Raw genomic sequence first — 22,475 nt, 5'->3', positions numbered from 1 at the left:
CAGAGAACCAAGGAGGCTACCAACAGCAGCAAAATGCAGCGAAGACAAATCCAATATGAAAAAGAAAATATTAAAAGCCAGGTCAAGTACAATGTTTATCAGAAGGGAGATCAAGTGACAAGGTTTTAACTAAACAACAATTTTTAAATGAGCAAAGCATTTGAATAGCTTTTCTCCAATGAAGACAGACAAAGGGGCAATAAACCCATGGGTGGGGGGAAAGCTCAATATCATTCATCATAAGGGAAATGCAAATCAAATGTGGTATCACAATATTGTGATATCATTTCACACCCACTCGAATGACTGTAACTAAAACACACACACACACACACAAATAATAAATGTTGGCAAGAATGTGGAGAAACTCATACTTTGCTGGTGGAAGTGTAAGATGCTGAAATAGTGCAGCTGCTTTAGAAACAAGTTGGCAGTTCTTCAAAGGGCAGACCGTAATCACCCCGCAGTCCTTCTCTTAGGTGTTGAATACACAAGAGAGGAGCCCTGATAGCATAATGGGTTGCAAGTTGGGCAGCTAAGCCCAAAATCAGCAGTTTGAGGCTGCCCAAGGAGAAAATTCCCATAAGGAATTAGTCTTAGAAGCCCACAAGGGTGAATCTACCCTGTTCTACAGGGTTATTGTGAATCAAAATCAACTCAATAGCAGTGAGATTTTTGAGTTTATACACAAGAGAGTTGAAAAGATATGTTTGTCCAAAAGCCAGTACTCAGATGTTCATAGCAGCATGATTTATAATATAGTCTATAAGTGGAAACAACCCAAATGTCCATCAATGATGAACAGACCAACAAAAGGTGGCATATGGATGCCACTCTACAACATGGATGAAGTTTGAAGATATTTTTGCTAAGTGAAATAAACCAGACACAAAAGGTCACCTATTGCATGATTCCATTCACATGAAATGTCCAGAGGAGGTTCACATGTGTGAACATGGTTGTCGATTGTAAGTCCACAGACACAGAAAGTAGACTAGTGGTTGCCAAGGCTAGGGAGAGGGCAGGATGGGGGTGACTGTTAATTGAAAGGATTTGGGGGTTGATGAATTGTCTGGATTAGAGAGTGGTAATGATTACATAATAACAAAGAAAACACATCATTGTTTACTTTAAAATGGTGGCATTTATGGTATTTGAATTATATCCCTTTTTTTAAAAAAATCATGAAACTACAATCAGCCAAATACAGAATGTGAGCAATCCTACAAGACAATCTTAGTTTTTAATGATATTAAATAAAATTAGGCTTAAGAGGCATAGAATTCAAATGCAATATGTAGATACTACTTGATTCCTGATTCACAGAGTTTTAAAAAAATGTTTTAAGACAATAGAGGAAAAGTCCGCAAAAGGTGAGTGATGGATAATATTAAGAATTTATTACTAATTGAAAGAGGTAGTAGTAGTAATACTCTTTAATGCTTTTGTTTTGTTGGGTGTTTTTTAAATCTTTTAGAAAGATATTATGACATATCTGTAGAGGAATTAATTTAATACAGGAGATTGACTTTAAAACACTTTGGTGAAAGAACAGAATAGGGGTATAAATGAAACAGCCAGTTAAGCTCAGAAAATAATTTCTGTTCTACATTTTTTTAAGGGATTCCAGTTATAGTTCTCTGGTAAAATTCTTCATCTTGTCACTTACATTTGTAGCCATATTAACGATCGTTATTTTTGTTTTTAATCTGTGGGATAACCCCGTTGGCAGATAAGAGCTGCTGTCACTCAGTGCAGTACTTCACGGTGCACTCCTGCCCATAGATCATCCCCTTCACCAAATCCCACAGCAGCCTTAGCAGTGGTTACTATGTGATAGAATTACATGTGGTAAACATGATTGCAAACTGTTTAAATGTAATATTTCTTATATTCTATGAATGCACGCGATAAAATTGTTTTGTAAAATCTCTCTATATTGAATTACAATATTCTTAGTCATTAGCAGAAGGCATTTCTCAGTTTTGTCCTTCTTTTTCTTTAATTACTATTCCATCCTCCAAAATATATACATATATATTGCTCTAGGTTCACAAATACTAATTACCACACATTATAACTAGCACAGCTGAAATTTTGACAAAATTTGCAACTATAAAAACACCTTCATTGCCATCGAGTTAGTTAACTCATAGCAACCCCATAGGACAGGATAGCACTATCCCGTGTGTTGCCAAGATGGTAACATTTGGGCAGCAACAAAAATGGCAGTGTGTGCTAGTGGCATGTGCAGACAAAACCACTTAATTTGAAATATCACTGTAATTGGGTTATAAGACAAGAATGCTCTAGAAAGCTCAAGAAGTAAGTTAACATAGAGTTTTAGCCTTATAGGTATATTGATGCATGTAAACTGGGCTTATTAAATATATTTTTCTGAATAACAACACCCTGGAGGAAAGTTCTCCTTAAATAGTCAATTATCTGAGACCAAATAGGCAACATTTGCCCAAAAGCCAAGGTGAGACGGAACTGGGACGGAGAGAAATTGGCGAGACAGTAGCCAAGGAGGAAGGCAGGGTAGAAATGGGGACAGTGCTGACACACTGGGGGGACGGTAACCAAGGGCACAGAAGAATGTGTGCATCAAGTATTGAGTTTGCTGGATAAACTGATTTGCTGGATAAACTTTCACCTAGAACACACACCAAAAATTATTTAAAGAAAAAATGGTTTTATTGTTATTACTAATGACAGGGAAATTTTTATTTTAAAAATAATGAATTTCTGATGAAACACTTCATGTAACTCTTATAGGCAGTCATTTTGGGGTCAGCCAGTGCTGTTCACACCCTCACCCCTCCTTAGGGACACCAAGGGACAATCCCCAATATCTTGATTTCCTCCAAATCAATCTCAATCTCAATCTCAATCTCTCTCTCTCTCTCTCTCTCTCTCTCCCCCCCCCCCTCCAGACCCTTGGTTTTCAATCGTCTGCTTTTTCCTCTTGGTGTGCCTGATAATATTTTATTTGAATATCAAACACGGATCAAGAAAAATTATAGAAGCTCGGGCTTCTGTTCTATTTCTTTGTTTATGCAGACAACAGAGGCGATTATTTAATAGAATCTGAGATTGAGATGTTTCAAGGTGGGGTTTAAGTCTCCAAAATATCTGGTCTATTTCAATTTACCCTTATTTCTTGAATTTCGAGGTCTCAGCTGAAAGTCTGGATGTTCACTGAGTCCCTCCTTGTTGGCATGATTTGAATATCAATTCCTGTCTGCTTAGCATCAGCAGACTTCCCAAGGCTCTGCTGATCTCAGAGTCAGAGCCTCAGTATATGCTGAAAAAAGCCTGTCTTAAAATTCAGCAGCTGTTCGTGTATCAACACAGACAACACACACACATACAGCACAGCACAGCCTAGCAACACAACATTGTGGCAGTTATATTTTATGTATGAAAGTGTAGGGGTGGAATCCAATCTGGCAATCAGACCATAGCCTGTGGATGCCTCCTTAGAGGTGTTGCCTTCTTAGGAGAAGAATCTGGAAACCTCTCTCTCTCTCTCTCTCTCTGCTGCTCTGCCTCCTGGAACTCTACCTTCCTCTGAGCACGGCCCTACATGACCCACCTGACCTTTAGAGCTGTTGGCACCCTACCCTGTTTCCACCAATCTTGGAGCCATGAAACTGCACCCACAGGTCCGTGATCTTGCTGCTTCCCAGTTCACCATTCTGTGTCACCGGCATGCCGCTACGTGAGTCTAAAGAGGGCCCTGGCTTGCATCAGACTGGTGGGCTTGAGCTGGATGGCGCTGGGATGCCTTCTTTTGCTGTAAGATTGCTTGTGTATACATCACAGCCACGATGCGCACTTTATGAGAACCACCTCACAAGAAGGGACATCACACCAGCTGCAGTCACTCCTTCACTGGGGAAGAAAGGGGGGTGACCATCCCCTCGATGCTGTACAACACGGAGACAAGGCTGTGACAAAGCGACAGACCCGTCCCAGGAACGAGAGGAGAGCCTTGCTGGGAAGTCAACGTAAGACCAGGGAGGGGAGCATCTATATTTCAGAGGAAGCATTTCTATTTCTGTTGTTAAGTATGGTGGGTAAATGGGGAGGAGCAACCTCACATCAGGAAGAGAGGCTAAACAATAATTGCAGGGAGCCTAAGGAGAGAATCAACCCAGTTCTGTGTTCCTGGTTATACACTTTGAATAAGTTTCTACCCAGCCCTCGGTGAACTACCCCGTGGACTAAGCACTATGATGACCTTAGATACTGGCCTTCAGGAAGCATGGCATCCCCCATGGACCACGCCAGAAGGACTTGACATGGAATCCCAACCGAACAAACTGGACTCTACCTCAAAACTACCTGTAGCCCTGGGACTTAGGACTACACATCTCTGATGGGAAAGGAAGCAAAGAATGGCCACCCCAAGACTGTGGAAATGGGGATCATTGGATGTTGGGTGGGACCCCTGGCTTAGTGGGCACCTAATGAAAGGGGGCCCAGACCCACCATATATTTAGTCTCTCACTGCTCCCCCTGGGTTAAGGTATGAACCTTGTAAGCAAAGATTTGCCCTTGTAAGAAATGTTACAGGAAATTTTACCCTGGCACCAACCCCCATGCTCAATGTAAACAGAGCTCAACCAATCAAGAAGTCCATCTGTGCAAAGCAGCAACTCCTGGGTTGCAGCTCACAGACTGCGTGCAGGAGCTCCTTGCCTCCACAGGATCTTGGATTGTATGCCACTGAATAAACTATTCATATTATCAATGTTATCACCTTATACCCCAGGTAAACGAGTGTTTTTCTTTTTTGTTTGTTTTGTTTTGGGAGTGGGGGGTTGTTTTTGTTCATTTGTGGGGTTTATTATTATTATTGCTGTTCTTGTTGGGTTTTGTTTTTGTTTTAGTCATAACATGACCACCAAAGTAAACCAGAGTCATTCATAACACATAGACAAGCAAATGGATTCTGGGCTCCCACTTAATTCTAGCCCCCATCCAAGAACATTTCTTATAACACAGACTTGCTCGATACTCACCTTCATGAAGCGATCACTGCAGATAAGGGTGTTACAGCAAAGTGTGATGGAGAAAGACAATGGTTCCCAGCTGGGTTAGACAGGGTTCTCTAGAGAAACAAAACCAGGACACTTATGATCTTGCATATAGACGGATAAACATCTACAGCACGAAGCGATATGACAGCCAATCAGTCCACACAGCAGTATGGAGGGCTCAGTTCAGCTCAACTCACTTCTGTGAAACAGTTAATATACTGGAAGTCCTTCAACGCACAAGGGCTGCTGGGTCCAAGGTCAAGGAAGCAGACAACTGAGTCTTCCAAAGAGCAATGCAGGCATTTTGGCCACAGGTAGCAAAGAGCAGGGCGGGTCACCAACAGTTAGCCAGATGACAGGATCTGACAGTCCCCAGCTCAAATGATGTATGCACCAGCAGTGTAGCAAAGTAGGTCTCGAAGGAACCTTAAGCTCTAGTGACACGGTCCAGAGGTTAGGTGTCCCACCGTTAATGTCGCTCGCAAGTTGAGGCAGAGAACTAGCTGAGGCAGCCACACACCGGTCTGATCACCAGAGCGCAAGAGAGAAAAAGGAGGGGGCTCACCGAGCCATTTATCTCTTTGCCCTCCAATCAAACTGCAACCTTATTAATCCCACATGTTCTTATTGGCCAGGTTGGCACAATAAACCTACCTATCACACCAGCTATAAATTGCAATAGTGTCTGGGTCTTAGGCTTATATTCAAACAAGCAGCCATCTAAGTGAGGTGTCAACTAAGTCCACATGGAAGACTGTGTGGTCCAAAGATGATGATAACAAAATCTAAATATGATTAAAGGAAAAGTATCAGACCTCACTTGTGAGGCCAGCGGGAACTCGAAATCCTGCAGAGTATCTCGTCAGAGCAAGCCTGTGGCAGCTCCTATTTGGCCACAGGTGGGGCCTCTAACAGCTTTACTATCAGACAGAGATCACTGTAAACTTGATTATGGTGGGTCAAACCATGGTATAATATGATGTTTGGTCAGTTGACCTCCCGCTTGACCCAACCTGAATTTGCTCTAGGCTTAAATATGTCTCACATGTTCTGTGACAGAAATTTCTTCTCTGACTTTTTAATATTGCCAGTGGTCTTTTCCTTCTTACTCTTTATTTTTATCTTTATGCTATTATTAGTTTCCTCTTGCTGTTTTGTTTTGTTTTGTTTTGGTTAGGTTTCCCAGCGTATGAAGCACAGAAGGAGTGGGTGCATAGATACAATAAGCGATGCCAAGGTTTATCAGGATGGAAGTGGGCAGAGCGAGGGGAATTGGAGAGCAAACAACGAATGTGGGAGGAAGAATGGGTACTAAAACTGATGGTGATGATGTAGACACAACTCTTTAAAAGTGGCTTAACTAGGGAAGTTTATGATATGTGAATTTTATATCAGGAAAACTACTTAAAAAAAAGGAAACCAAAGTTGACCAATGGTTCCCATGGTGAAGGAGGAAGAGGTTTGGTTTAGGGGGCAATGAGTTTATGTTAATGGTGGTGAATAATTTGGAAAAGGGTATTGAGGTAGTTAGTTTGTTGTGCCAATCTGGCCGATAATCACATGTGGGGTTAATTGAAGGGCAGAGGGATAATTGGCTAAGTGAGCCTCGCCTTTCTAGTTCTCTGGTCTCCTGCTTTGTGATGGTTGCACAAGGGTGCAGCTGCCTTAGCAGTTCCCTGCTTCAACTTGCAAGATTGACTTCCTACAAGACATCCCCAAGGAAAAGCCACGTGGAACTACCCTGATGCAGTTCTGGGTGCTGGAGCACCCGTGTGGAGACCCGTCCCAGCACTGAGATGCTTACACATTCACTGATTCGACTTACCTCCTGCAGTCGGCGTCATTGCGTCTGCTTTGTGAGATGGAGGAGGGCTTTGTGGATTGGTGTTGGACATATGGGTTAATGGGTTAATGGGTTAATGTTGCACTTGTGGGCTTGGGCTGCACTGGGTTGGATGTTTTCTTGATTCACACTTAACCTTTATATAAAACTCTCTCTTATACATGAGTTTCTGTGGATTTGTTTCTCTAAAGTACCCAAACTAACACAAGGATCAATAATGGTTTGCACAACACAAAGCATATAATCAATAGCACTGAATTATACATGTAGAAGTTGAAGTAGAGAATTTCTGTGTATATTTTTGTCAGAATTAAAAAATAATAATTACACTAATAACAATGAGCATAAGGAAGAAGAAAATGTTCTAGAATTGATTGTGGCAATGATTGTACAACTCCTCTTGATATGATTGAATTATTAGATTATATGATATGTGGAGTAAGGGCCAATAAAGCTGTTTAAAAAAAGATTACTTGATATTAAGGTCTTTCTTATACATCTATGAGTAGTCCTGGATTTGTTTCTCTAGGCAACCAGGACTAACACAAAAGTGATTTCCTTAATCTAAAAGAAAAGGAAAAAAGCTAGCAACAAAAACTTTATATTAAGCATTATATTGCAGGTGGAAAGTAGTTCCATCAACAATATAAGAGAATAGTGCTTCTAGAAATAATATAGGAAAATATTCATGGCTTTAGGGTATTCAAAGATTTTTTAAATGAGGCCTAAAGAAAGCACTAAACATAAACTGGATCCCTTTACATCAAGATCTTGTGTTCATCAACCAAAGCCAAACTCACTGCCAACGAGTCTATTCTGATTCATAGGGACCCTATAGGGCAGAATGGAACTGACCCCATGGGTTTTCAACACCATACATCTTTATGCAATAGAAACTTCATCTTTCTCCCACGGAATAGTTGGTGGTTTTGAACTGCTGACCTTGTGGTTAGCAACCCAAAGCTAATCCACCACACTACCAGGGTTCCATGTGTTCATCAAAGACACAAATAATAAAGAGTGACAAGAGCCAAGTTAGAGAATGTGAGAAGATTACGGTAACATGTGCATTTGGCAAAGGATTAGTATCAGACTATATAAAGCTGAGCAGATTGAATGTTCCAGAATATGTATTTCATAAATAAATATGTGCTAAATAAATCAATGCCTCCCAAGTTCCCACTTTTATTCTTGCCATTCTCAACTCAGCACCCAAAGGGATGGTTTAAGAAGAAAAAACAAGGGATCTAAAATCAATGGTGGGGAGGGTGTAGAAGGCATTGTGGAGTTTGATCAATTGTAATGTAACCAAGAGGAATTGCTGAGAGCTGAATGAAGGGTGAACGTGGTAGTGGGGCAGGAGGAAAGTAAAAGGAAATAGAGGAAAGAACTAGGAGGCAAAATCTATATAGAGAGGTATAAATATGAGCATGTACATTTGTAAATATATTAATGTATAAGGATAGGAGTGTTGGTCTATGTACATATATTTATATGTTAAAGTATTAAGGTAGTAGACAGACTTTGAGCCTCTACTTGTCTTCTCTCAACACAAGAACAGTTTGTTCTAATAACCTGGCATTCTGTGATACTCACATTCCCGACATGATTGCTGAAGACAAAATGGGTGCATAAGCAAATGTGCTGAAGAAAGCTGATGGTGCCCAGCTATAAAACGATATAGCACCTGGGGTCTTCAAGGCTTGAAGTTAATTTAAACAAGCGGCCACTAGCAGGGAAGCAACAAAGCCCACATGGAAGAAGCACACCAGCATGTGTGTCTGTGGGCGGGATCAGGTATCAGAAGATCAAAAACAAACTATTGTATTGACATGAAGGAGAGGGGCCACAGTGGAGACCCAAAACCCATCTGTAGACAATTGGACATCCCCTCACAGAAGAGTCACATGGAAAGGACGATTCAGCCAGAGTGCAGTTTAACACCAGTGAAACACACAACTTTCCTCTGGCGCTTTCATGCTTCCTCCCCCACAATATCATGACCACAGTTCTACCTCACAAATCCTGCTAGACCAGAGTATGTACATTGGCCCAGATAAGCTTTGGACACATGGAAGCCAGGACAGATAAACTCATCAGTAACAGTAATGGGAAAATCAAGGGAAATAGAGGAAAGAACTGGGAGGCAAAGGGCATTTATAGAGGGAATAGCGACACTTTGAGGGTAAAGGGATGGGGGTGGGGGAGGAGGAGAAAGGGGGAACCAATAGCAATAATGGATGTATAATGCCCCCCCCCCCGGGGGGACAAACAACAGCAACATGGGTGAAGGGATACAGCAGATGGTATAAGATATGGAGGGGGGAAATATATATATATATATGCAGATGGTATAAGATATGGAGGGGGGAAATATACATATATATATATAATTTATCAAGGTAATAGTCTTGGGGATTCCTCCAGTCTCAACAAGTCATCAGTAGATCTGTTGGGTTGTTCACTTATGTGCTTGCTGTTTGCTTAGGAACTTAAGGTTTGGTGCCCCATGTCTCTCCCTTTCTTTCAGGGCCATCTACTGACATGCTGATTTAAACGGTCAGTGGTGATAACCAGTCACCATCTACTTCTGGTCTCAGGGAAGATGAGGCTGTGGTTAGTGTAGATGATTTTGTCCTGTACAACAGTTTCTTTGAATTCGTAATTGTGTTTAAAATCAAAACAACAAAAAAACCTTTTTATTGTGAGTTTACAGAGTAGAGCATGAATTTTACACTCAACAACTTAACTAAACGTAATCAGATAACACGCCTATCTAAAATCCCTCTTTAGCTCCCTGCCATGTTTGAAATTAAACACAGACACCTTGAGGCATCCCTAGATGCCCCTACGCTCCCTCTCTAGCTGAACTTCGTGGTTCTCAAGCCTCGTCTTCCATAGGCTCTGGGTTCACCAGCCTTCATTTGGTGCCCAAATGACAAGGTTTTCCTGCCCTGGGGCTTTTCTAGATGCTTTTCTTCTGCCTGAACTGCTTTTGTCTGCTCTTCACTAATCTGGCATTTTCTCAAAATCCAATCTCAGCTGAAATGTCACACTCACAGGAGGCCTGCTCTAACCGCTCCACTAAAGTTGCTCAGGCCCCTGCATGATCCCGTCACCGGGCTGTGTGTGCTCTTCGGTGCGTTAAAGTCATCATACCTGGGTGTTCATGGTCTGTCTCCTAGAACGGACTACCAAACCCATGAAGGTCAAAACTGGCTCCACATGTTATCCTCAGCAAAATGCTTGACACACAGTTTACAACTGTAGCAGATGTTTGTTGAATGAATGAAGAAATGGAAGGAAATGCTCAACCCAAAAGAATGGAACAGGGTATGGAGCAATTAGAACTCTCCTACACTGCTGGTGGGTCTGTACAGTCATTATGGAAAGCGATATGGTGCTACCTCAAACAGCTAGGAAGAGAAATTCCACACAGGCCAGCCATAGCTCTACTGAGTTTATACCCTAAAGAAGTAAGAGCCATAATACCTAAACAGATGTACGCATGCCCATGTTCATCTCAGCACTGTTCACAATATCAAGACGTTGTAAAGAGTCCAAATACCCATCTGTAGAAGAATGGATAAAGAAACTTTGGTCCATACACACAATGGAATGCTACGCATTGCTTAAAAATCAAAACAAAACAGAAAAACAAACAAACCAATGACAAAACCACTGAGCACCTCGTGACATGCAAAGACCTGGAGAATCTTATGCTGAGTGAAGTTAGTCAATCACAAAAGAACAAATATCAAATGAGACCATTACTATAAGGATAAAAACCAAGACAAAGGCTTACATAGCAAACAGAGACACTTTGGAGGTCCCCAAGGGAGGGGAGGGCAGGGCGGGAAGATGAAGCAGTGGACTAGAAAGTTGACAAGTATTGACCTGAGGGAAAGGGAGGATAAAGATTCATAAGAAGAAGAGAAATTGAAGGGCAGGGGGTGGCCGGGGAGGTGGGATTAGGATAGAATATGATGGGGCTATCGATGCGTGGTTTGAACTGTTGAAGGCAGAGTTAATGGTCTGAAATGTAAACCCCTCCACCTAATTCAAAAAATTCACTTGTTAAAAAAAATTAAAAGGAGAATGATGGTACCCTTTCAGGGAAGACAGTAAATGAAGATTTGATGGCATCCGCTGACTAGTTCCCATTCAATGACTACTGTGTGCCAATGGGGAGCCCTGGTAGTGTAGTGGGTTACATACTGGGCTGCTCACTGCAAGATCGCTGGTTCAAACCAACCAGCCAAGAGATGAAGAGGAGATTGTCTTCTCCTTTAAAGATTTACCATCTCAGAAACCTTAAGGAGAAGTTTGTGTCTGTCCCTAGGGGTTGCTATGAGTCAGCATCAACTTGATGGCAGCGATCCAGGTTCCTTGGGGTTGGGCATTGCCTGCCATTGGAAGGAGGCCTGGTGGCATGGTGGTGACATATTTGGCTGTTAACTGAAAAGTCAGTGCTTCCAACTCACTAGTTGTTCCATCGAATAAAGACAGGGTGGTCTGCTTCTATAAAGATTGTGCTTGTCACGCACCATCGAGTTAGTTCCGACCCATAGAGACATTGTACACAGCAGAGCAAAACACTGCTCCGGCCTGCACAATCCTCACCACGGTTCCTGTGCATGAGCCCATTGTTGCAGCCACTGTGTCGATCCATCTCATTGAGAGTCTTCCTCGTTTTCACCGCTCCTCTGCCAAACATGATGTTCTTCTCCGGGTTTCTCCTGGCAACACGCCTAAAGTATGTAAGATGCAGTTTTGCCACCCTAGCCCTAAGAAGGCTGTACTTCTCAGACAGATGGGTTTGTCCTTCGGCAGACCATGGTACTTTCAATATTATTTGCCAGCATTACAATCCAAATGCATTGATTTTTCTTCAGTCCTCCTTATTCAATGTCCAACTTTCACTTGCATATGAGGCGATTGAAAATAGCATGGTGTGGATCAGGAGAGCCTTAGTCTTCAAAGTAACATTCTTGCTTTTCAAAACTCTAAGTGGTCTTGTGTAGCAGATTTTCCCAGTGCAGCTGTCTTTTCATCTCTTGACTAATGCTTCCAGGAGCATTGCTTGTGGATCCAAGCAAGACAAAATCCTTGACAACTTCAATCATGTCTCCATTTGTCATGATGTTACCTATTGGTCCAGTTATGTGGATTTGGGTTTTCTTTATATTGAGTTGTCATCCACACTGAAGGCTGTGATCCTTGGTCTTCACCAGCAAGTGCCTTGGAAGCCCCGCCTGCCCTGCAGAGTCACTGTGAATCCGAATCACCTCGATAACAATGGCTATTCAGACCTGACTGGAGATCACAGATCACGGTGATGACTGGACAAGACATTTTAAGGACAAGGAACTCCACTGAGGAGCACAGTGAGAGGAATAACGCCATCCTTGTCATCACGTCACCCCTCTACCAACTGCTGGGAGATCTGTGGTGTTACAGCATCTTTATTCTTAACACAATGACATAGGGGCGATGTTGACTTGTCAGACAATGCGACGTTTAGTGCATCTGTGTGCAGGTGCAATGACGCTTTCATCACACAGCATGGAGTGGCTACAGGGTACAATTTCTCCTTAGACCTCTATTATCAGAGTCATGACACTTCCTCCTCAGCCTTAGAATATACCTAAAAGCACCTCCCAAAGGTACCTGGTACAGCTGGAGAAGGCCTCTTGGTGTCAAGGGAGTTGTTCAGAGACCAGGAAGTGTATGGCCTTAAATCCAAGATAGTCAGAAATAGGACAAATAGGCCAATGTCAATCAGTTGTTAGTAACTGTGATAGTTAAAGTGGTTTTTTTAAATCATTTTATTGGGGGCTCATACAACTCTTATCACAATCCATACATACATCAATTGTGTCAAGCACATTTGTGCATATGTTGCCATCATCATTCTCAAAACACCTGCTTTCTACTTGAGTACTTGGTATCATCTCCTCGTTTTTCCCCTCCCTCTTCCCCCCTGAACCCTTGATAATTTATAAATTATTATTATTTTGTCATATCTTACACCATCCAACATCTCCCTCACCAACTTCTCCGCTGTCCGTCCCCCAGGGAGGAGGTTATATGTAGACCTTGTAATCTGTTCCCCCTTTCTTTGTGTCAGCTTTCCTGGGCCGTATTCACAGTGGTTTGGTAGTTAAGACAGAGTAATCCCCCATGAAGCTATTTCTTCGGGGGGATGGCCTGCTTCCAATGTAAGTGTGTGATGTGAAAAAGCTTGCTTGCTCTTTGCTGGGTCTGGATCTTGCATCCGGCTCATCATCTGACCTCCAGTTCTTTAGACTTGAGTCAGCAACCTGTTGGATTGCCTGCCAATCCTGGAAGTTGTCAGCAGCCTGACATCTTACCTGCTGACCTTAGATTCATTTGCCTTTCTCCTTTGCCCACTTGCCAACCCCATACCTGTCTACAGCCTAACCTTCACCCTGATCACAGCCCAATCCTCATCCTGCCCACAATCTAACCCTCACTTTGAATGCAGATTGATCCTACACAGCCTCATTCACTCTGTCTGCCACCTGACCCTGACTCTCATCGTGTGCACTGCTTGTTCTCACCCTTCCCTCATTCTGATCCTCATCTTGTCTATCACATGACTTTTATCCAATCAACAGCCTGACCTTCACCCTACCCACAACCCATAACTCAGTATACAACTGAGTCATTTCCAATAAAAATATTTTGGCCCACAAGTCAATCATGCAAACAAAAATACATTGTTTGGTGCCCTTATTGATCCAGTCTCTCTCCTTGCATGTCCCTTTTAACTCTGGCCTTCCATTGAAAACAAATTTTGGGAAAAGGCCAGAAAAGACTTTCCAACAATATTTCAGGATTAAAAGAAGGTGCCAGTGTTAACAGCGGTCCTTCATCTCATTTTGTCAATGAAATTAAACCTGAAACTGGAGACCTATCCCAAAGTAAAATGCTGTCAAATCCATTGAATTGGTTCTGACTTCTCCCTCTGTCTTCTTTATTCCATGCCCAACTTTAACACGCATACAAGGTGACTGAAAATACTATGGCTTGGGTCAGATGCACCTTAGCCCTCAAAGTAACACCCTAGCTTTGAAGTACTCTAAAGAGGTCCTGTGCAACAGAGTTACCTGATGAAACTCATCTTTTGATCTCCTGACTGTTACTTCCAAAACAAATTAGAATTGGAAATAGCCCCTTTACCTGAATTACAACACCTGGCATAAGGCTTTGGAACAAAAGAAACATATAGCCCTGCAAATTAAACAGCTAGCTGGTCCACTCCCCACTGACAATCTATTAACACGATCATTTGTAGATATTGCAAACAGAAGTCACACTGTGAAAAGATTGTTCATTTACAAAAGGAAAACTCGAGACAAAGAAAAGTGCCTCAAGTCAGATCACTGGAGATGCTCCAAGGATGGGCTAAATCCTCAACATCTTGCCTTACCCTTAACGCCCGAGGTCGATTAAATGCAAAGATAGCTGATCAGCCTCATCGATGCCTGACAAATGCAGGTAGTACTCTTCCTACAGTTAACCCTGCCAACTTGGCCCAATGCCTTCCTTGGAGTAAACATACCACTCAGGTGGTAAAGCTTTCAAATAGCCCCCCAGTTTTCCCTTCGTCCCAATCCTTAGTGGTAACTCTTGACCCCTTGACTAGAAAACATCCCATTCTCCCCCATGATACCCTCTCTGCAAATTTAAGAGTGATGAAAGACTTACTTTGCAAATGAAATTGTAATATCAAATGCACACCAGAGAGAATATTTCTTGTGATTCTAGAGGACTCATCTATTTATAATCAGGTTGTGTCTGTCTTTTCATATGCCTTCTGCATACCCCCCAAAGGATCTTGGTGCCATCTCTGACATTCTACAGGATAAAAGTCGAGTAACGTAGGAAAAATAATTGGAACGGTGCCTATTAAATTTAGTTCAGCTAGATTCTACTGAACCATTGTCCTGGTGTCACCCAATATCCCTTGAAGTCAGAAACAAAGGGAGGACTCAAGGCAATGGTTGCCTCTGAAGTCAGACCAAATGACCCTCTACCAAGTGCTGTTCTGGTCCCACCTAACTAAACATAAAAACATGGCCCAAAGGAATCGAACCGCTCCCAAGTCACATAGCTGCATTCCAAAACAAAGTCCCAAACATTGATATTTACACACACACACACAAATCTAGCACACAAAATGTAAAATCCAAAATGTCTGGCATACAATTAAAACTTCTAAGGCATTCAAAGAAGTGGGAAAATAAGGTCCATAATGAGAAAAAACTATCACTCAAAATTGACCCCAAACTGACACATATGCTAAATGAGAAAACATGGGAGAAAATCTTTGTGACCTTGAGTGACAGAAAATACTTTCCAACAATATTTCAGGATTAAAAGAAGGTGCCAGTGTTAACAGCGGTCCTCCATCTCATTTTGTCAATGAAATTAAACCTGAAACTGGAGACCTATCCCAAATAAATTGCTGTCCACTGAGTTGGTTCTGACTTCTTCTTCTGTCTTCTTTATTCAATGTCCAACTTTAACACGCATGCAAGGTGCCTGAAAATACTATGGCTTGGGTCAGATGCACCTTAGTCCTCAAAGTAACACCCTTGCTTTTCAATACTCTAAAGAGGTCCTGTACAACAGAGTTACCTGATGAAACCCATCTTCTTCGAAAGACATTGGTAAGAGAATGTAGAGACAAGCCACAGACTGGAATAAATATGTGTATATTATATATTTGATTAAAGACATATAGAGAATATTCAACAAACCTCAAAATTCAGTAATAACAAAACCATCAACCCACTTTTATAAAGTGGGAATACATCTGAACTGATGGCTCACCAGAGAAAACACATGATGGAACAGTTAAGCTGATAATCAAAAGGCTGGTGGTTTGAGTCCACCAAGAGGCACCTCAAAAGGAAGGCCTAGGGATCTCTTGTGAAAACCCAGTCCCTGGGAGACCAATGGAGCAGAGTACTCTGACACACACAGTTTCACCCCGAATCACAAATAGCCCATCTGAAACATAGTGGAGAAATAAAGAAGGAAAACACATCAAAGAACATAAGGGGCCTATGGAGCACGATCAAATGATCTAACACATAGACGTTAAAGCCAAAAGAAAAGGAGCGGGAAGGATACACCGCACTCTACTGAGAGATAAATGGTCAAGAATTTGCCAAAACTGGGACGCAGCATGAAGCCCCGTGTTTAAGAACTATCGCAAATCCTCAAAAGGACGTTGTCGGTGCCATTAGGTGCCATTGAGTCGGCTCAAACTCAGAGGTAGAGCAACCCGGTGGCCAGAACCAAACATTGCCCAGTCCTGTGCCATTATCACAATTACTGTTAGGTTTGAGTCCTTTGTTGATAATATCAGAAAAATGTTTACTTGTGTTTTATTGACTATACCAAGGCATTCAAATGTGTGGATCATCACAAATTACGGGTAATCTTGAGAAGAATGGGAATTCCAGAACCATTCATTGTGTTCATGGGGAACTAGTACATGGAGCACGAGGAATCAGGAAAGGTGTGCATCAGTGTTGCATCTTCTCACTATACTTATTCAATCTGTATGCTGAGCAAGTCATCAGAGAAGCTGGCTTATATGAAGAAGAATGCAGCATCAGGATTGGAGGAAGGCTTATTAACAACCTGCAATATGCAGATGACACAACCTTGCTTGCTGAAAGTGAGGAGGACTTGAAGCACATGCCGATGAAGATCAAGGATTGCAGCCTTCAGTATGGAATAAATATCAATGTAAAGAAGATCAAAGTCCTCACAACTGGAGCAATAGGTAGCATCATGATAAATGAAGAAAACTTTGCAGTTGTCAAAGGGTTTTTGTCTTGCTTAGATCCACAATCAATGCTCATGGAAGAAGTAGTCAAAAGATCAAAGGACCTCTTTAGAGTATTGAAAAGCTAGGGTGTTACTTTGAGCACTGAGCTGTACCTGACCCATGCCATGGTATTTTCAATTGCCTCACCTACATGTGAAAGTTGAACATTAAATAAGGAAGACTGAAGAAGCATCCATGCATTTGACTTGAGGTGCTGGTGAAGAATATTGAAAGTACCATGGTCTGCCAAAAGGACAAACAAATCTGTCTTGGAAGAAGTACAGCCAGAGTGCTCCTTACAGGCAAGGAAAGGGAGAATTTTTCTTACATATTTTAGACATATTATCAGGAGAGACCAGTCCCTGGAGATAGACATCATGCTTGGTAAAGTAGAAGGGCAAGGAAAAAGAGGAAGACGCAATGAGATGGATGGACACAGTGGCTGCAACAATGGGCACAAGCATAGGAACAATTGTGAGAATGGGCAGTGCTTTGTTCTGTTGTACGTAAGATCACTATGGGTTGGAACGGACTCATTGGCCCCTAACAACTGCCCTAATAAACTCTATAATCATGAGCATCAACAGTGAGTTCTGTGTGGCCATTTCAGGGAATCATTGAAACTAGCCACAAAGTTGAATGCCATCAGAGGAATGCTTGGTGTCAAAATGGGGTAAAAGAGCATGGGGGTTGGAGGCATATCAGACCTCTACCTTACGGCCATCAGCCTTGAGAGCCAGAGGAGGTTAGAGGCAGGCTCCGCATTCTTTCCTCATCCTCCAAGACGGATTGGTTTGTCCTTCTGGGGGCCTTGATATTTCCAACATTCTTCACCAGCACCATAATTGAATGCATCACTTCTGTGTTCTTCCTTACTCATTGTCCAGCTTTCGCATGTATTTAAGAGGATTGAAAATACCATTCTTAGATCAGGTGCACCGAGTCCTCAAAGTGACATCTTTGCTCTTTAACCCTATAACCGGGTCTTTCGTGTGTAACATATACACCTGACGCAATACACTGATTTCTGAATACTGCTTCCATGGGTGTTCATTGTGGATGCAAGCAAAATAAAATCCTTGGCAACCTCAATCTTTTGTCCGTATATCATGATGTTGTCTATTGGTCAAGTTGTGAGGAATTTTTGTTTTCTTTACCTTGTGTTGCAACCCGGACTGAAGTCTGTATTCTTAGATCGATATCAGTAAGTGTCATAGTCCCCTGGGTTTTTAGCAGGCAAGAATGGGTCATCTGCCTACGATAGATCATTGGTGAATCCTTTTCCAATCCTGATACCAGGTTCTTCATACAGTCTAGTTTCCCAGGATATTTTCTTGGCATACATAGTAAATAAGTATGATGCGCTCGGTTCCTGATTGTAAATAGTCCCCTCTTGGTCTGTGAACAGGTTGTGCATGAGCACAGTGGAGTGTTCTGCAGTCCCCATTCTTCTCAAGGCTATCTAGTGTTTGCTATGATTCACACAGTCACATGCCTTTACATGGTCTTGCGGTAAGCGGTGGTTGGTGATTTGGGTGGTTCACTTTGAGAGGATCCATCAAGCTGTATGTTTATGACTTGTGCATGTTATGTTTTCAGGGAAGCTTCCGTGCTAATGGTTACAAAGAATGGAGAAGAGGACAGGGCTGGAAGGAAGGAAAAGCGGGAGGGAAGGAAAGAGCAAAGGATGGATCACGACTGCCTCCTCCGTGTTTCACGCACGGCCTCCGAGCTGCAGTCTGCTCGAGATCAGAGCACGCACTGTGTCCTGCAGGGTTCAGTGCCTACCTTTTCTCCAGCACCTGAAGCCACAGAGTAGAAGCTGAAGCGAAGGAGCTACAAAGACATGTTGGGAACATCCTGACCCTGGGGCCCTCTTGCTCTGTCACTGGGGAAAGGGCTCTGTACCACTCTGAGCCAGCTCCTTGTTGGTGCCTCTCAAAAGGAGAAAAGAACTCGCTCATTCCTGCGCAAGCAGGCTGGGGTCTCTGGAATGTAAGAAATCCTCCCCAGTCATCTGCAGACAGGCTAGCACCTTGGAACAGAGACATGTAGTCTCATCTTCCACAACACACAGAAGCGTATAGTTCTTCATGCTTGCACTCATTCATTTGCTAGTTCATACTGAGTCATCAAGCATTCGCTGACCAGCTCAAGAGGCTGGCAGTGCATTGGCCAATGGCACCAAAAGACAAATATATCACAATGACTGGAAGTCTATTCTGCCCAGATATGCCAAGTAAAGAGTTAAATCATAAAACACGACACAGCACGAAACCAAAGACAGTATGGATACAGAAGAGCAGCTGAATGGGGCTTTTGAAGGCACTGAATTTACCAGTAGGGCAGGGATGACATCATTTTATAAGTGGAGAAATAGAAGATTAGAGAGACTGGTTAATGCACACATGGACAGGAGAGGAGAGGAGAGGAGTGCTGGAAGGAGCCCAAATAAGAAGACAAGGAGAACCCCAACGTGGGGGAGGCCAGATGCATTTCCTAATTTTTTCCCCCTGAGACAGTTGGGAATTGTGCTTCCTCCATTCCTCCAAAGCTTCATCATCAAGGGAAGTCCTCCTGTCTTCGCTGACTTCAGAGATTGAATCCTGGCCCAAGAGAAAGGAAATGGAAAATGGCTTTGGGCCATCTTATTTGTGAGTGGGAAGGTTAATGTCCCAGAAAGCATCGTCTCAGTCTCCCTAATTGGGATTGGAGTCACACAATCCTGCCTGGTCTCTCAAGTTGATTATCGGTCACTTCCTTTGAGTGGACGGGCAGATTTTAATTCTGAGTTAGGACATTTCTACACACACACACACACACACACACACACACACACACGCCAGAACATCATCATTTCCCCCTCTTCCAGTTTCCCATTGCATATTGACTTATCAGAATGCAGGGGAGAGAGGAGATAGCAACACTGGTTCTTGGAGTTAGAAGACCCAAATGTTAAGTGTAGAAGTTGAAACATTGGTAATGGAATGTGAGAGATTCCCACTAGCGCTTTAGTGGGTTCCACGTACTTTGGACATATTGTCAGGACAGACCAGGCCCTGGGGAAGAACATCGTGTTTAGTAACGTGAAGGGGCAGTGAAAAAGGAAGGCCTTCAACAAGATGGATTGGCACACTGCTGCAACAATGGGCTCAAATATAAGACTAATTGTGAAGGCAACACGGGATTAGGCAGTGTTTCGTCCTGTTGTTGCTATGAGCCGGACCTGACTTGACGACACCTAACAACAACAGCTAACGAGGAATTGCTTACTCTCCATGAAGGGTAAAATGATCCTAGTTGAGTCTCCACGTCCTGCCCTTCACCTCCCGTTGCATTTCCAGAGGGGACTGAGTTGACGTTGCCACCATCACCAGCACATTTCCAAATGTCCTTAACCCTAATCCTTCCTTAGCAAGAGGACGTCTTGGGCCAGGTCTCAAAGGAATCAGCAAATAAAAGTATCCAAAAGTAGCCTGAGCAGTGTTAGCTGGGTGTCAGGGCAGCCAGTCTATCTGCTCTTTGATCATCCATCCATCCAGCAGCCATTGCCTGGTTGATAACTAAGCGACGTCTGCACAGGAAGCAGGAAACACAGGAGAGAAGTTGGAAGTACCGTGACATTGTGTGACTTACCATCCCTGGAACCTTGCCAGGAAACATTATCCTGAGACAAAACTTGTATGAATTGTTTGATTAAAAATCAGCTTCCCCTTAATACTTTCACCCAAATCACACTAAAAAGTTTTGCTTGTTTGTTTTTAAGTGGTAAAACCACACCCAGTCAAAAGCAGAAAAACTTGCAAGACATGGAGAAACACAGAAATTTCAGTTGCGTTCTAGTTCTAGCAGGTTTCCCTTTAATAACTTTAATGTTAATGTTTCATTAGGTAGTAACAAGGAATTACTTTTTTGATCTGTGGTATGCTGTCAGCTATTGCTTTCAATTGATTTGGGTTATGCATTCAGTATAGAAGATATTTTTTTTCTGAGACAATTGGGTAGCATCTATTTTTTTGATACTCCATAAATAAAGTGGTATCTGGTTGCCCAATCTCAAAAAAATAAAAATAAATAGATTGGATCTTCCTGAGATTCTTGATGTCTTACAATGGAGACAGTCCAGATGGTCAGCAAACTCATTACCACTTCTTGGGCATTTGGCTAAATCATATTTCCTAGCCCCTGTGCGTATAAGGGAGGCTATGGACCAAGACGTAAGTGGGATGTTTGACTCTCAAAATATCCATGTAATTCTCTGCACTATCCCTCTCTTCTTTGGGAAACGAAATGTAGTTTCATCTCTGGGACCCTGAAAGTTTCCTAGGCTTTAGGAAACAGTGGTGACACGCATGGGAAAATCTGGAACCCCTCAGTTGCCCCGTGAAGATGATGTACCTCAGAGAACTATCCAACTAGATCCACTCAAAGCAACCTTTGAATCGATAAGAAGTCAAGTTTTATTGTGTTAAATCGCTGAAACTTAAGAGTTGTTCATTAGAGCATTTAGTCTACCCAGATTCATCTCTGCATCATTGCGAGAGATTTCTACCCTAATAGGTCTTCCAACTTTCCCCAATATCCAGTTTCCCAGCTTATTTCCTTTCCTGAAAGAAAAGAAGACAAAAGAATAACTTTAAGAGTAGAAACTCAGAGACCACAGAAGCCAATACAGCTGCAAGGCTATGAAGCATACAGCCACTCCCAAGGGTCGCCAGAGCAGTGGGCTGTTGGCCAAGCTCCTAATGGGAAGAGCACTCCACTGCTCCTCCTGGGCTTCCACCATTCCCACTCTGCTTGCAGTCACGGTCACTAATTTCCAACTCCATTACTCTGGGCAAATATTATCATAAAAAGACTACAATGGCCCTCAAGTTCTCTGCAACTTCTGTTGGTATAGGAATGGGTCTGTATATCCCAGTATCTCCTTCCTACAGAGAGAGCATCCTTTACCCTAACCCCTGCCTCTTGAGAGGTGACTAGCCTTGAGCTTCAAGCTCTGCTGTCCTGAGAGTGGTACCAAAATAGAGGGGTACCAAGTCCTCACCCTTTCTCCCAGTGCTCTGGCTGACCCCCACGTGTAGCTGAGAAAGAATGGCACAGTTTGATTAGCTCAGGTTGCAGGTCAGTCAGGATCATGGGTAAGGTTGTGGCCAGAGTTCTGGTCAGGCCATGACAGAGTTAAAGATCTGATGGTGACAAGAGTTAGAGATCCCCTTGAAGTTGAAGAATAGAATGCACTCCTGTATTTGTTCATCTGGACTGATCCCAGGAAGTGGCAACTTTAGCCACGTCTTCCAATAATATGCCTGAATGTTACCCTTTCCAGTTCCAGAGTCATCGCCCACTGCTACTGGAGGATAGAAAGACATTGAAAAAGAGTTCCTTTGGATTTAGCTTTTCTTTGAAAATTTCACTGAAAGTTGCCTTCTTGAAAGGCAACATCTGATCTTAATGATCACTGGGCTCATAAATGTCAACCCCAGAGAATGTTTTCATCCAAGGCAATGGGAGGGCTCTCCTCCTAACCTTGGTAGCACTTTCCACCATTTGAATGAGAGCTTTAGAATGGTAGGGCTTTCAAATAGAGCAGCCAGTCCACAGAGAGGACCACATGGCCAACCCCACTATGAGACGAGATGCTCCTCACTGGCCCATGGCCCTGCGGGGGACAACACCAGGAACACAGTGTGGGAATTGCGCCTGATCTGAC

This window comes from Echinops telfairi, unplaced genomic scaffold, assembly GCF_000313985.2.
Source record: "Echinops telfairi isolate 266 unplaced genomic scaffold, ASM31398v2 ScPeMD7_5592;HRSCAF=6446, whole genome shotgun sequence".
Lineage (NCBI taxonomy): Eukaryota > Metazoa > Chordata > Mammalia > Afrosoricida > Tenrecidae > Echinops > Echinops telfairi.
Note: the sequence above shows the minus strand (reverse complement) of the source record.